Source organism: Hippocampus guttulatus, chromosome 7 (genome assembly GCF_054856545.1).
Source record: "Hippocampus guttulatus isolate MCC_2025c chromosome 7, RoL_Hgut_1.0, whole genome shotgun sequence".
NCBI classification, from domain to species: domain Eukaryota; kingdom Metazoa; phylum Chordata; class Actinopteri; order Syngnathiformes; family Syngnathidae; genus Hippocampus; species Hippocampus guttulatus.
In genome coordinates, this window is record NC_141267.1 from 8,926,939 (window position 1) to 8,939,368 (window position 12,430).

The following is a 12,430-nucleotide window of genomic DNA, read 5'->3' on the forward strand; positions in this document are numbered from 1 at the left end:
ATCCATTTTCCGAACCGATTGATCCTCACTAGGGTCGCGGGGGGTGCTGGAGCCTATCCCAGCCGTCTCCGGGCAGTAGGCGGGGGACACCCTGAATCAGTTGCCAGCCAATCGCAGGGCACACAGAGACGAACAACCATCCACGCCCACACTCACACCTAGGGACAATTTAGAGCGTCCAATCAGCCTGCCATGCATGTTTTTGGAATGTGGGAGGAAACCGGAGTACCCAGAGAAAACCCACGCAGGCCCGGGCAGAACATGCAAACTCCACACAGGGAGGCCGGAGCTGGAATTTAACCCGAGGTAAGGTCGACGCGCTAACCACTGGCCTACTGAGCCGCCCTCATTCGTTTTCATCTTTGTTAATTATTTTCATGTCTGAGCTTTCAGGGTTTCTTTGAAATGTATTCATTTTAGTATTAATGTTGAGCGGTACAGAAGAAAGGTCAAGCAATTTTGGGGAATTGGATTTTACTTCACTTTTTTACACAATACGTAGTGACTTCTTTTTTTTGCACTCTACAAATAAACCATATTAAAACGCTAAAACTACTTTAAAAAATGGATACCAAAATAAATTAAAATGAAGAATTTTCCAAAAATAAAAAGTACGTAATAAAACTACTCGAAAAACAAATGAACATTAACTGAACTTTAAAAAAAAGTCAAAAGAAAAAACAATATATATAATAAAAAAGATAACCTTGATTAGTGTGTGTGTGTGTGTGTGGCAGTTTTAGCAATTCTGTCTTGTCATTATTTTTTTGTTTTTTCTTTCAGCACAACGTAAAAGTAAATCCACCATCCGAATGCCCCCAATACAGATGTGCTCTCTTGCTCCAAAAATTCTCAGCACCCCTCAACTTCTGACCGTAGAATCGCCCCCGTTTCGACACTACGATTGGCAGATTGCAGGTTAAAATAAAAATCTGAAACCCATCACCCAGCTGTTTGGGATTAACAACTTGTGAACTGGACAAATTGACTGTTTTTTTCTTTTTTTTCCAGAAATGCAAAGTAATCCACTAATGTCTAACTTGCCGTAGTATTAGTTCTTCCCTCCCTCTCTTCACTTCATTTTGTGCTCCATGGCTTAGCGGCAGCAGCGAGGTCTTTATCTCTTTAGATTTTTCAATTAATCAAGTGTGCTTCATGGCTCATTGGCCAGCTGCACAGCATTTGTCTGAGCTGAAGGGAAGGGAAGACAACCCAAAAGCAACAAACGATAAGATATAATCAGCGGAGAAGCACCATGATCAGTGTTGTGATACAATGACTCTATTATGATCGCTACAAAGACATTACAAACAATGACTTGGTATTAACGAGTGCGAACGTGTACACGAGTGTCTGCCAACTTCAGTCCTGATGATTTTGTTATTGGGACATCATGGATTATTAGCATTTACTTGACCCGCAGACTCAAATGATTTGTTGCATAAAAGGATGCGACGTCTGAATTCAAACAGCCCACAGTGGTGCGCAGTTGCACTTAAAATGGAAACCATTCATCAGAACGACTTCATTGTTCCACTGTTCTGCCCATCGACCTTTTTGTATTGATGCTTTCCGAAGTAGGGCTTCATTGCAGCCTAAAAAGACATTTAGAGAGTCACTGGACAAGACAATTAATGGAAATTAAGTCAGTGAAAAATCATGTTGTCTGTTGCTCTATGGAAGTGGCGTGCACCAGCTTGCTTCTTGTTCAGACAATTAGACGTGACTTTAGGATTAGACTTGATTTTCTGTCCAGTCACCACTCATGACAGTCACGGCAGCACGGTGGGTTGGTTGCGATGTCACTTAATGTGTTTACCGCCGCAAGCCTATTTGGACATACTGCAATGTCACGAAAGATGTAGCTGGAGAGTTCATTCTTTGACTGCCAGTCATGTTTCAAGTTGCTCATCAGTGTAAACATTTTGAATAGAGGGCTTAACAGGAAAGCACACAAGAGGAATAATGAAAGCACAGATGTCTTTAAAATGTCATCCCTGTGTGTGTGTGTGTGTGTTTTAATGCGAAAACCTTTTTATTTGAAGGGACTTTGTGGGAGTGGTGGGATACATCCTGGACAGGTGGCTAACCAATCACCGGACTTATAAACATTTAGACACACATCCACACCAACAGACAATTTATTATCAGAGGAAACTTGCTGTTGTCTTGTTGACCTTGCGGTGGTTTAAAACATTTAACCTCCAATCATGACATTAACTATATCATCTCGAAGCGACAGTATATGATCAATCTTTTGAAAAAGTGTTCCTTTTTTTATTACCGGTAACTTGATGTTGTGACAAAACCCATTATTATCACGTGGAAGGTAATTAGAAAATACCATGATCGTAGTTGAAATATATTATAATTTGATTTTAATATGTTTTAATATTTAATTGCGTGGCTTTCCAATGACAGCTAGCAACATTTTAATATTTTTTTCCTCAATTTAAATAGCTTTATTTGAAGGGATATACACTAAATGTTATATCTGTGTCATTTATTATCCACACTTTTTATCGAGTTTAGACAGATCTGATCATCTGGATTGTCTTGATATTTTGCATTCGGTGATTGTTTTTGATGTCAAAATTTGCTGATTGATTAATGTTGTCATTGATCTGATCTGAAAAAGAAGACATTGCAGCAAACACAATCTTGTTCACTCCGGGGATGTTCTGTGCTGCCATCGTTGATAGTACAAAGTTTCTCAGCGTATGCAGTCACATTTTTTCCCCCACCTTTTCAGAATTAAAAAAAAATTATATATACAGGATATACTGTGTATATATATATATATATCTTTTCTGTGTAGTGGATGTTGAATAATTTTGGCGATCCGTAAACCAATCCCCCGCCAATCGTGGGGATCAACTGTATGCTAAATAAACAAGTATAAATAAATTGGATACAATGGGCCATCTTCTGATTGGATCAGTGATTGGTTATTGTTTTGTTTTTATTTTAATCATTGGTGAAAATATGATCATAAGCTGATGCACAAATGGTGTTGCGCCATTGAGCTAAGGTTGAGGGCACATGGGGGGGAGGGCAGTCAATCTCAGGGTGAACAAACCACGACACGAGCAGCGGTCCATTGCTCCAACAGTTGGCTGCAATTTTTATCTTAACCCTCCAGTTCTAATGCCAGCATCCTTACGGATGAGCTACTGCCCCCACAATATTGCTTGATTTATTTTCAAACAAAGAACATATACAGCAAGCAACAATATGCATGCTCAACCCATGTGTTGTTCAATGTACAAATCAGGGACAAGCTTCTACAAGGGACCTTCTGGGAACCTGATTTGTGTGTCAAAAACACTGTCAAAGCCAGCATGATGGTACCGATGGAATCATGTCAGAAGGATGTTGTAATAAAAAAAAAAAAAACTCGGTCTTAATTAGGGTTTAACACAAGAACTCGACCGCTCTAATTTGAATCAATGCATTCTCCTCTGAGAGAATTGATCAAAGTAAGGGAACTACTGCTCAGTGAAGCAGAAGGAAAGAGTTCTCACTGCCTTTTCCTTTGAGACCAGCCTCAAACCACGACTTGCCCAGAGAACGAGACGGAGAGCGACACCATCTGTGTATATTATCAGAACCGTTTCAAGTGCAACATTGCACTCAACACGTTCAAGTGACTCAGCAAGTGTGTACCACCAGTATCCTGCACACTTGACAGACACCCTCACAAGATGATACCCCTGACTTTTTATCCTTTGTTAGAACTTTGCAAATGCATGCCATCTTTGCGGCAAGGAAAACTTTTTACGAAGTGCCGGAACGTCATCCCTCAAGGAATGGAGGTGAACAATAAAGCGCCAAAGAATTGCTGTGCGTGAGCAAAAGAGCCGATGGAGCGCAGACTAAGAATAGACACTAACGACCAACCTTCACCTCAACCTTCAGGAGAGAAAGGGATCAAGAGAAAATAGCTCATTTGATCAGATGAGATTCCCGAAACTGCCAATAAAACTGAGAATATGAATGAAATATTGCAAAGTGTGCGGCAGTGCTACCGTGGAACATATGCCCATGGCTGCGAAATAAATTGCTCAATTATAGTCTTCCACAAAACGAAGCAGAAATGTGACAAATTGTAAATCTCGTGATGCAAAGTAATGACCGTGTTTTAAAGACTAAAATACATTTAACAGTGGTACTATTTATTGACGTATTAAATTTAACGTCTAATAAAATACCTAATCATTTAAATCGGAAAGAAAAGACATCTCAGACTGCAAGAGCAAGATTTCGAGTGGTGAATAATCTTTTCCTCATGTTACCAAATATCATTCACAGTAAAAAAGTGATGATATATTACAAATAAAAATCTGGGCAACATTGTCTTGCAAACTTGAGTTCATAAATTAATCTCGGGGAGGAAAAAAAACTTCACAAGATGGTGTGAAATAAATAAGACAGGAGAGACGCTGAAACTTTGCACCTTTTAAATTTGAAAGAAAATGCTTTCCTTGTGGCAGCCCGGTGGTCCAGTGGTTCGCGCGTTGACCTCACAGTGCAGAGGTGGATTCAATTCCAGCTCCGGCCACCTGTATGGAGTTTGCATGTTCTCCCCAGGCCTGCGTGGTACTCCGGTTTCCTCCCAAATTCCAAAAACGTGCATGGCAGGCTTATTGAAAACTCAAAATTGTCCCCAAGTGTGAGTGTGAGCGCGGATGGTTGTTCGTCTCTGTGTGCCCTGCGATTGGCTGGCAGACGGTTCAGGGTGTCCCCCGCCTACTGCCCGAAGACGGCTGGGATAGGCTCCAGCACCAGAGGCCCCCCCCCCCAACCCCCCCCGCGACCCTTGTGAGGATAGAGCGGATCGGAAAATGGATGGATGGATGCTTTCCTTGTTGAGTGGAGTACAAAGTGCAAGTCTTGAACAAGGCATTCAAGTCTGTCACTGTCAGCTTTGTGGTGATGTTTGTGCCTCAAGGTGGTGAACCCAAAGTTGAGAGGCAAAGCAGGGGGAAACTAAAAGAATAAATTAATAAATCAAAAACCAAAAGTCAAGTCAAGTCAACAGTATTTATAGAGCACTTTGAAACAGCCATCGCTGCATACAAAGTGCTGTACATGGAGCAATTTAACATGCACAATAAACAGTAAGACAAATCGATAATAAAGGCGGTAGAAAGCACCAAACAGTAAAACCAAGAACAAATCTAAACTCTAAAATCAAAAGGTAAACAAAGAGGAGCGTGCCTTGGCCACGGGCAGCCATCTGGGTGGGGCATCCATAAACGCCGCCCCCCCCCCCCCCCCCAACCCCTCCGCCTTCCATCCTCGTCGATGAAAACGTTTTGGTGGCATGTACAGATATGTCACCAATTGATAATTATATGAACACCCACGTTGAAGGGCCATCTTGCTGGAATAGAACGTGGCATAAACTATAAAAGAAAGGTCAGTCCACCTCCCCACACACAAAGTTTGAGGTGTTTATATACAGTACAATACGATACATCTTTATGGATATATGAGGCATTTACATTCCGTTTGGTCATTCATTCCATTCTCATCGTGGCTCCATGCAAACTCGACTGAAGACAGAACTAAACCAAGGAACCACGCATCCATCCATTCGTTATCTGAACCGCTTTATCCTCATGAGGTTGCGGTGTGTGCTTGAGCCTACCCTGGCTGACTTTTGGCAGTAGGCGGAGTGCACCCTGAATTACCTGGAGAAAACACATGCAGGCACGGGGAGAACATGCACACTCCACACAGGAAGGCCGGGGCCCAGAATTAAACCCTGCACCTCTGAACTGTGAGGCGGTCGCGCCAACCGGTCGAACAACGTCCTGCCCTACCAGGTAACTAATTAAATGCAAACTGACAAGACACCTGGAAAGGCAAGTGGCCCAAGGGGAGACAGAAGAACAGAAATGAAAATCGAATGAGTAAGACATGCCATGAACATGGAAAACAATCAAACAGAACTAAAAATAATCTCCACAATAACAACACAGATCATGACACAAACATTACATTTGCCAAACATGACGAAAAATGTACCGCTTAATAACCCATCTGCGCTTGGGAAGAAGAGAAGTTTGGAGTTTGTTCTGTTTTTTGAATAATTGATACCGTCAAGCTCTATTAAAACAGAAATATGTCAATCAAGGCATTTATACCCCATAATCATCTCGTGATGGAATAAAAAGACAAATAGAACTCAAATACAGCGACAATATGTCAGATACGGACCACCTTATTGAACTTCTTTGTGACTTGACTGATGAGGATTTGTCAAAGTGACAAAAAAGGGGTGGGGAGGGGGAGGGGGGAAATAAAGAGTCGCAATGGCAGCAGCTCATTGGCAGTGCCGCGCTGTCACAACAAAATCATACCGCAACTCCCAAGCTTGCCATAGCCCAAGAGTGGAAGCCTGACGTTTCACTTATGGCACATCAAACTCCATTAAAAGGAATTCCCAATATCTCTTTGATACCGTGACAAATGCGAGTGCGCCATTGAAGACGCACTGACATCTCGCTGACAATTCCTAGTGCTTTACATCAAATATTGCAAGCATTACTGAAAGAGAAACAAAATATCAAGACATTTGAAAAATGGTGAAATGGTGTCATGGAGTCAACAATTAATGATGATGTGACGTCATTTACACATCACAAATCAATTGTCTCCGTGTCTGAAATAACACCATCACAACACATGTCCATTTTGTGCTTTATTTTTCAAATGGCAGTAAAATTAAGAGAAGCATGAACAACACTCTTGCTCTTCAAAAACAGTACCTGGAAATAACCATTCATTGTTTTTTTTTTTTTAATCTTCATGATGTGGCCAAATGCATTTGACAAATTGACATCCTAATTATTTCAGCCTTTATTGTGTCTCACCATGAGACAGTGTCTGTAATTAAGTAATTTCAGAGTGAAATACGGGCCCCCAAACAACAGAGGCACTGCAAAATATGTAATTTAATTTAAACTAGAATGATCAAGTCATGCAAAAAATAAATAAATCTAAAGATTAACTATTGAATTCCTGCTGTGTTTACAATCCAGCTGTTACACACCTATTATTGTATACGTCACTGTCAGAAAGACATTCTAGAAAGGAATTATCCATCCCGCCATTATCTGAACCGCTTATCCTCACGAGGGTCGCGGGCATGTTGGAGCCTATCCCTGCTGTCGTCGGGCAGTAGGCGGGGTCATTTAGAGTGATCAATTGACCTGCCATGCATGTTTTGGGAATGTGGGAGGAAACCAGAGTATCCGGAGAAAGCACAAATGGAACACATCAGGGCATGGTGGAACGGACAAACAACAGGAGGAGCGCAACGCAGGGCCAGAGCAAGATGCCAACAAACATAGGAGGTGGAAAACAAAATGCAAAACCAGATAAAATCCGAGATAGGCATTCATGCAAACATGACTTAGTCAAGCCATGCATTTGAACAAAAGCCCCTATATGAAACTCACTGCATTAACATCATAAATCATTCATACCCTTATGGCCATATAAAACTTAATTTGACTGTTTCATTTGATAATATTGACCATCATATGCTCATAGATGGAGTCGGCTCGGGGGCTGGGGAGGCAATTCTTTTTGATTCACATCGTTCACATGGGGGAGGTGTGCGCTTGTACAATTTTGGACTGTAATGAAACAAAGAAAACAACCCGGAGTTGTTGTTTTAAAGTTATATAACATGATTTTACTGGTCCGGCCTGCTTGGGATGATATTGTATATGTATATACATGTATATTCAAAAGTTGAAATAAAGTTTGAAAAGTTCACCAGTAAAGGTTCAAGTACATTTCGGATCATCTTCAAATTAAGGCCCAAATCCGAACATGACAAACTTTTTGTCAGGTTGGTCCAATTTGACACTCAGGAATAAAACACAAGGAGGAGACAGGAGACTCAATTCTGGTACCAGGAGGGAACAAGGAGAAGTGTTCGGTTTCAGTTCTCCGCACGTCACCCTAGCGATCTCCTCCTTCCCCCCTCATTTATTGGGAAAGCTACTACATAGGTGTGTCCAACCTAAAGGGTGGGGGCTGTTAACACACACTGAACTTGTTTGACTATGTGTGTGTATGTGAGTGCAAATTACGTACATGTGTCACAAAAACATCACGTTGCAGCTGGTGTTGATGGCTCCATTCACTGTTCACCCTTGCTCACTGTTTAGTCTTAACACTTATCTCTTCGTAACCACGTCCTCGGAAAGGTGGCTGCGTCCCTAAACTTCCACACAGTGCACCAAGCATTCTTGATTATAAAAGTGAGTACATAATGAAGAATATATAATAATTATAGGTGTGAGTACATAATAAAGGATATATCTTTATTAAAAGCAGAAGCGTTCTTCATTGCAGGCACAGTCAATTAATGATTGCAAGCATAATCATTCAATAATCAATCCAATAATATGCAAATGTATGATTACTAAAAATCATCAATCAATCACTTTTTGTGAGAAGTGACTGCTCAAGTCATTTTTTGAGTGAGGTGGTCATTGCTTCCTGTTGATTCTCAGAAAATGAAATGTTAAAACGTGCTACTTATTTTAGTGTTTTATGTACTTTTCTCTCTCTCTACAAAGTTTTGTGCCAAACTGAAGAAAAACATTCCAGGAAACATTTGCCCTGAAGTGCACATTTGCCTTTTTCTTTAATGATGGCAAATTTAGCACAAAAAGACGGAATGTTACCTGAGCAACGCTGGACCTTTTCACTTTGATTAAATGAGTTCAGAACACCATGCACGTTAGGTAATTGGCTATTAGCTCAACTTTATACATTTGAATTAAGTAGAAATTAACCTTGCAAGCTCCAAAGGGAGTTAGTTGCAGAATTAGATCCACTATCACGGAAATAGAAACAAGACAGTCCACATTGGTGCTTGTGTCAGCTTTTTCACATGTACCCATCAAAAACAGCACTTGAATGCCGAGCGTTATTATTCTGCGTGGTATCCGTGTGTTTTTATAGTCACAGCTATTTAGGTAATTAAAGAAAGAATTGTGACAGGAGAGGGCAAGATCCAGTTCATCAATGCAGAACCCTGCAAAAGCTAATGATATAAATTCATAAATCTTTCCGGAAAGGCCCTTAGCAGTTTTTAATAAGCAGGCTTCTCATTTCTCTTTTAAAGCTTTCAGCAGCCTGAGCGTAGATATTCTCTCCATTAAATCACATTGTCACTGACCATCAGGCCACTAACTTTCCCGCTGTATCAACAATACAACATGCAACACCAACACCGTTAAAAAAAAAAAAAAGTAAAGGCATTGTGTTTGTTTTTTAGTTGTTGTGAAGAATGCCTTCCATAAATTATCATAAATGATAATAATGTCTATAGATCAGTGGTTTGCTGCATAATAGGAGACAATGACTTGTGATACGCAAGGAAATAGCTTTAAAAGTAATAATAGTCAATGTAAATAAGGATTTCTGATGGCCGAATATCAGTTGCGCCATAACTTCATCTAAGTTCAATGTGAATATGCCCATTTGCATGTTACAAAGTCTCGAGAAGGCTATTAGGAGTTCGAATAGCAAAAATGAGAGAGCGAAAAGTTCTTTTGACTGTTTTCTGCTTCACCAGCGTTCCACCAGCAGTAGAACTAAAAATATTTCAGCCATGGCGGTATTTCTGCTTCAGGTCTCTATCATCTTTAAGAATAAGTTGGAATGTGACAAATTTCATCGCCAGCCCCCAAAAATAACTGTGAAAAAACATGGACTTCAAACACCTGTAAAATCTTCCACAAGTAAATTGTTTTTAAGGAGCATTTTGATTCTGACAAGTGAAATTTATCACCCAATTGGAGAAGGGGTTCATCTGGTTGTGGACAAAACAAAAGGGGTGAGAAAATAAAGTGAAAAAAATCAAGTTACATTGTTTTCCTCTAATAGGAAGGCTATTTTTGACCAGATTTTCTATAGGTGATATCACACAAAAATGCTCCCCTAAAAGGCCACGTATTCAGGACGCACACACGCACACACACACACACACACACACACACACACACACACACACACACACACACACACACACACACACACACACACACAAATCGAATCTTTCCTTAATCCATCATCCAATTTTTTAAAAATTCTTGGTGCATTGTACTCAGGTGGAAGAAGCCCTTCTAACCAGACTCAGCATTTATACAGGCTGTCATTTTTGGGGACAAATCTTGTCACGTTGCTGTAACATAATTAAACAAATTCTGCACACATTATACAGGATCATTTTATTTGGACCGTAGAATCATTATGATGGAGCGATGTTGATGGATGCCTTGTCAAACAAACTCGACTGCTAATTGCTGTTTTAGGTCATGTATCACCACAGATGCAAGGCCAGTTCCTGACAAAGTCTCTGCCTTAATGGAGTCTTGCTTGAAGAAAGAACCGGATGATTCATGTTGTTTATTTGATGAAAGCCTGAATTATGTAAACCACTACCACCGTTTATTTATAGTTAAATACACTCCCCTTTAAAATGATTGGAATATTGAGGCCATCACCTTTTGTTTTTGTTTTAATTGAAAAACATTTGTGCTTGAAAAAAGTTTTCAGTGATTATTTCCAGCTATGAACAGAATAAACTGACACACACAAAAGAGAGTTACTCAGATGGTCAGAGACACTTCAACTTCCTTGAAGAAAAGTAGCAATAGTGACCAACCACCGGAAAAAAATCACCCCATTACTCAGCAGAAAAAGATGGGGAGTGGGGGTTCGCCGAATACAGTGGTACCTGAAATTACTACTACTGCCCAAAGACAGCTGGGATGGGTTACAAAACGCTCGTGAATGGATGGATAGATAGATGTGCATGTGCGTGTATGTATATATATATCAAAAGGGTCACGGGACATGTTGGAGCCTATTCCAGCTGTCTTCGGGCAGTAGGTGGGGTACACCCTGAACTGGTTGGCAGCCAATCACATGGCGCACATCGACGAACAACCATTCGGTCTCACACTCACACCTCGGGACAATTTTGAGTTTTCTATTGACATTCCATACATGCTTTTGGAATGTGGGAGGAAACTGGAGTACTCGGAGAAAACCCATGCAGCCACCCCACACAGGAAGACTGGAGCAGGAATCAAACCCTGCAACTCTGCACAGTGAGTCCCATATATATATTAAAAAAAAAATTCCTCGTCTCACCCCCCCTCGGGTGGTGTCCGTCCCTCATTCAGCTCGGGTCCTCTACCAGAGGCCAGGAAGCTTGAGGGTTCTGCGCAGTATCCTTGCTGTTCCCAGCACTGCACATTTCTGGACTGAGATGTCCCATGTTGTTCCCGGGATCTGTTGCAACCACTCATCTAGTTTGGGGGTCACTGCCCCGAGTGCTCCGACCACCACAGGCACGACTGTCACCTTTACCTTCCAGGCTCTCTTCAGCTCCTCTCTGAGCCCTTGGTATTTCTCGAGTTTCTCGTGTTCCTTCTTTCTGATGTTTCCATCACTTGGGACCGCTACATCCACTACAACGGCTTTCCTCTGCCCTTTATCTATGATCACGATATCTGGTTGGTTCGCCATTACCATCTTGTCAGTCTGGATCTGGAAGTCCCACAGGATCTTCGTTCTGTCATTCTCCACCACCTTCGGAGGTGTTTCCCATTTTGACCTTGGGGTTTCCAGTCCATACTCCGCACAGATGTTTCGGTAGACTATGCCAGCCACCTGGTTATGGCGTTCCATGTAGGCTTTCCCTGCCAGCATCTTACACCCTGCAGTTATGTGTTGGATCGTCTCAGGTGCCTCTTTGCACAACCTACACCTTGGGTCTTGTCTGGTGTGGTATATCTGGGCCTCAATGGCTCTGGTGCTCAGGGCCTGCTCTGGAGCAGCCAGGATGAGTGCCTCTGTGCTGTCCTTCAGGCCAGCCCTCTCTAGCCACTGATAGGACTTCTTGAGATCGGCCACTTCAGTTCTGGTCCGGTGGTACATCCCGTGTAGGGGCTTGTCCTCCCATGATGGTACCTCTTCCAGCGCCTCATCTTCTGTTCCCCATTGACTGAGACATTCTCAGAGTACGTCATCCGTTGGAGCCTTCTCCTTGATGTATTCATGGAGCTTGGATGTTTCATCCTGGACAGTGGCTATATATATACAGTATATATATATATATATATATATATATATATATATACATATACATACAAAGGTATATATATATATATTCTAGAGAGTTCAGGTTATTTATCAGAGGCGATTGCTCTAAGACTGCAACGGAAGCTCAGCTTCCCCTATAATGTCAAAAAGTAAATGATCAAATATATGTGTGTTTGTACAATTGTCTGTACATGTCATTGACTAAATATGCGCTACAACGTGCTTAACTTTTGTTCCGATTCAGCTTCTTATTACTGGTTACAACGCGACTCTCTTCCCATTCATT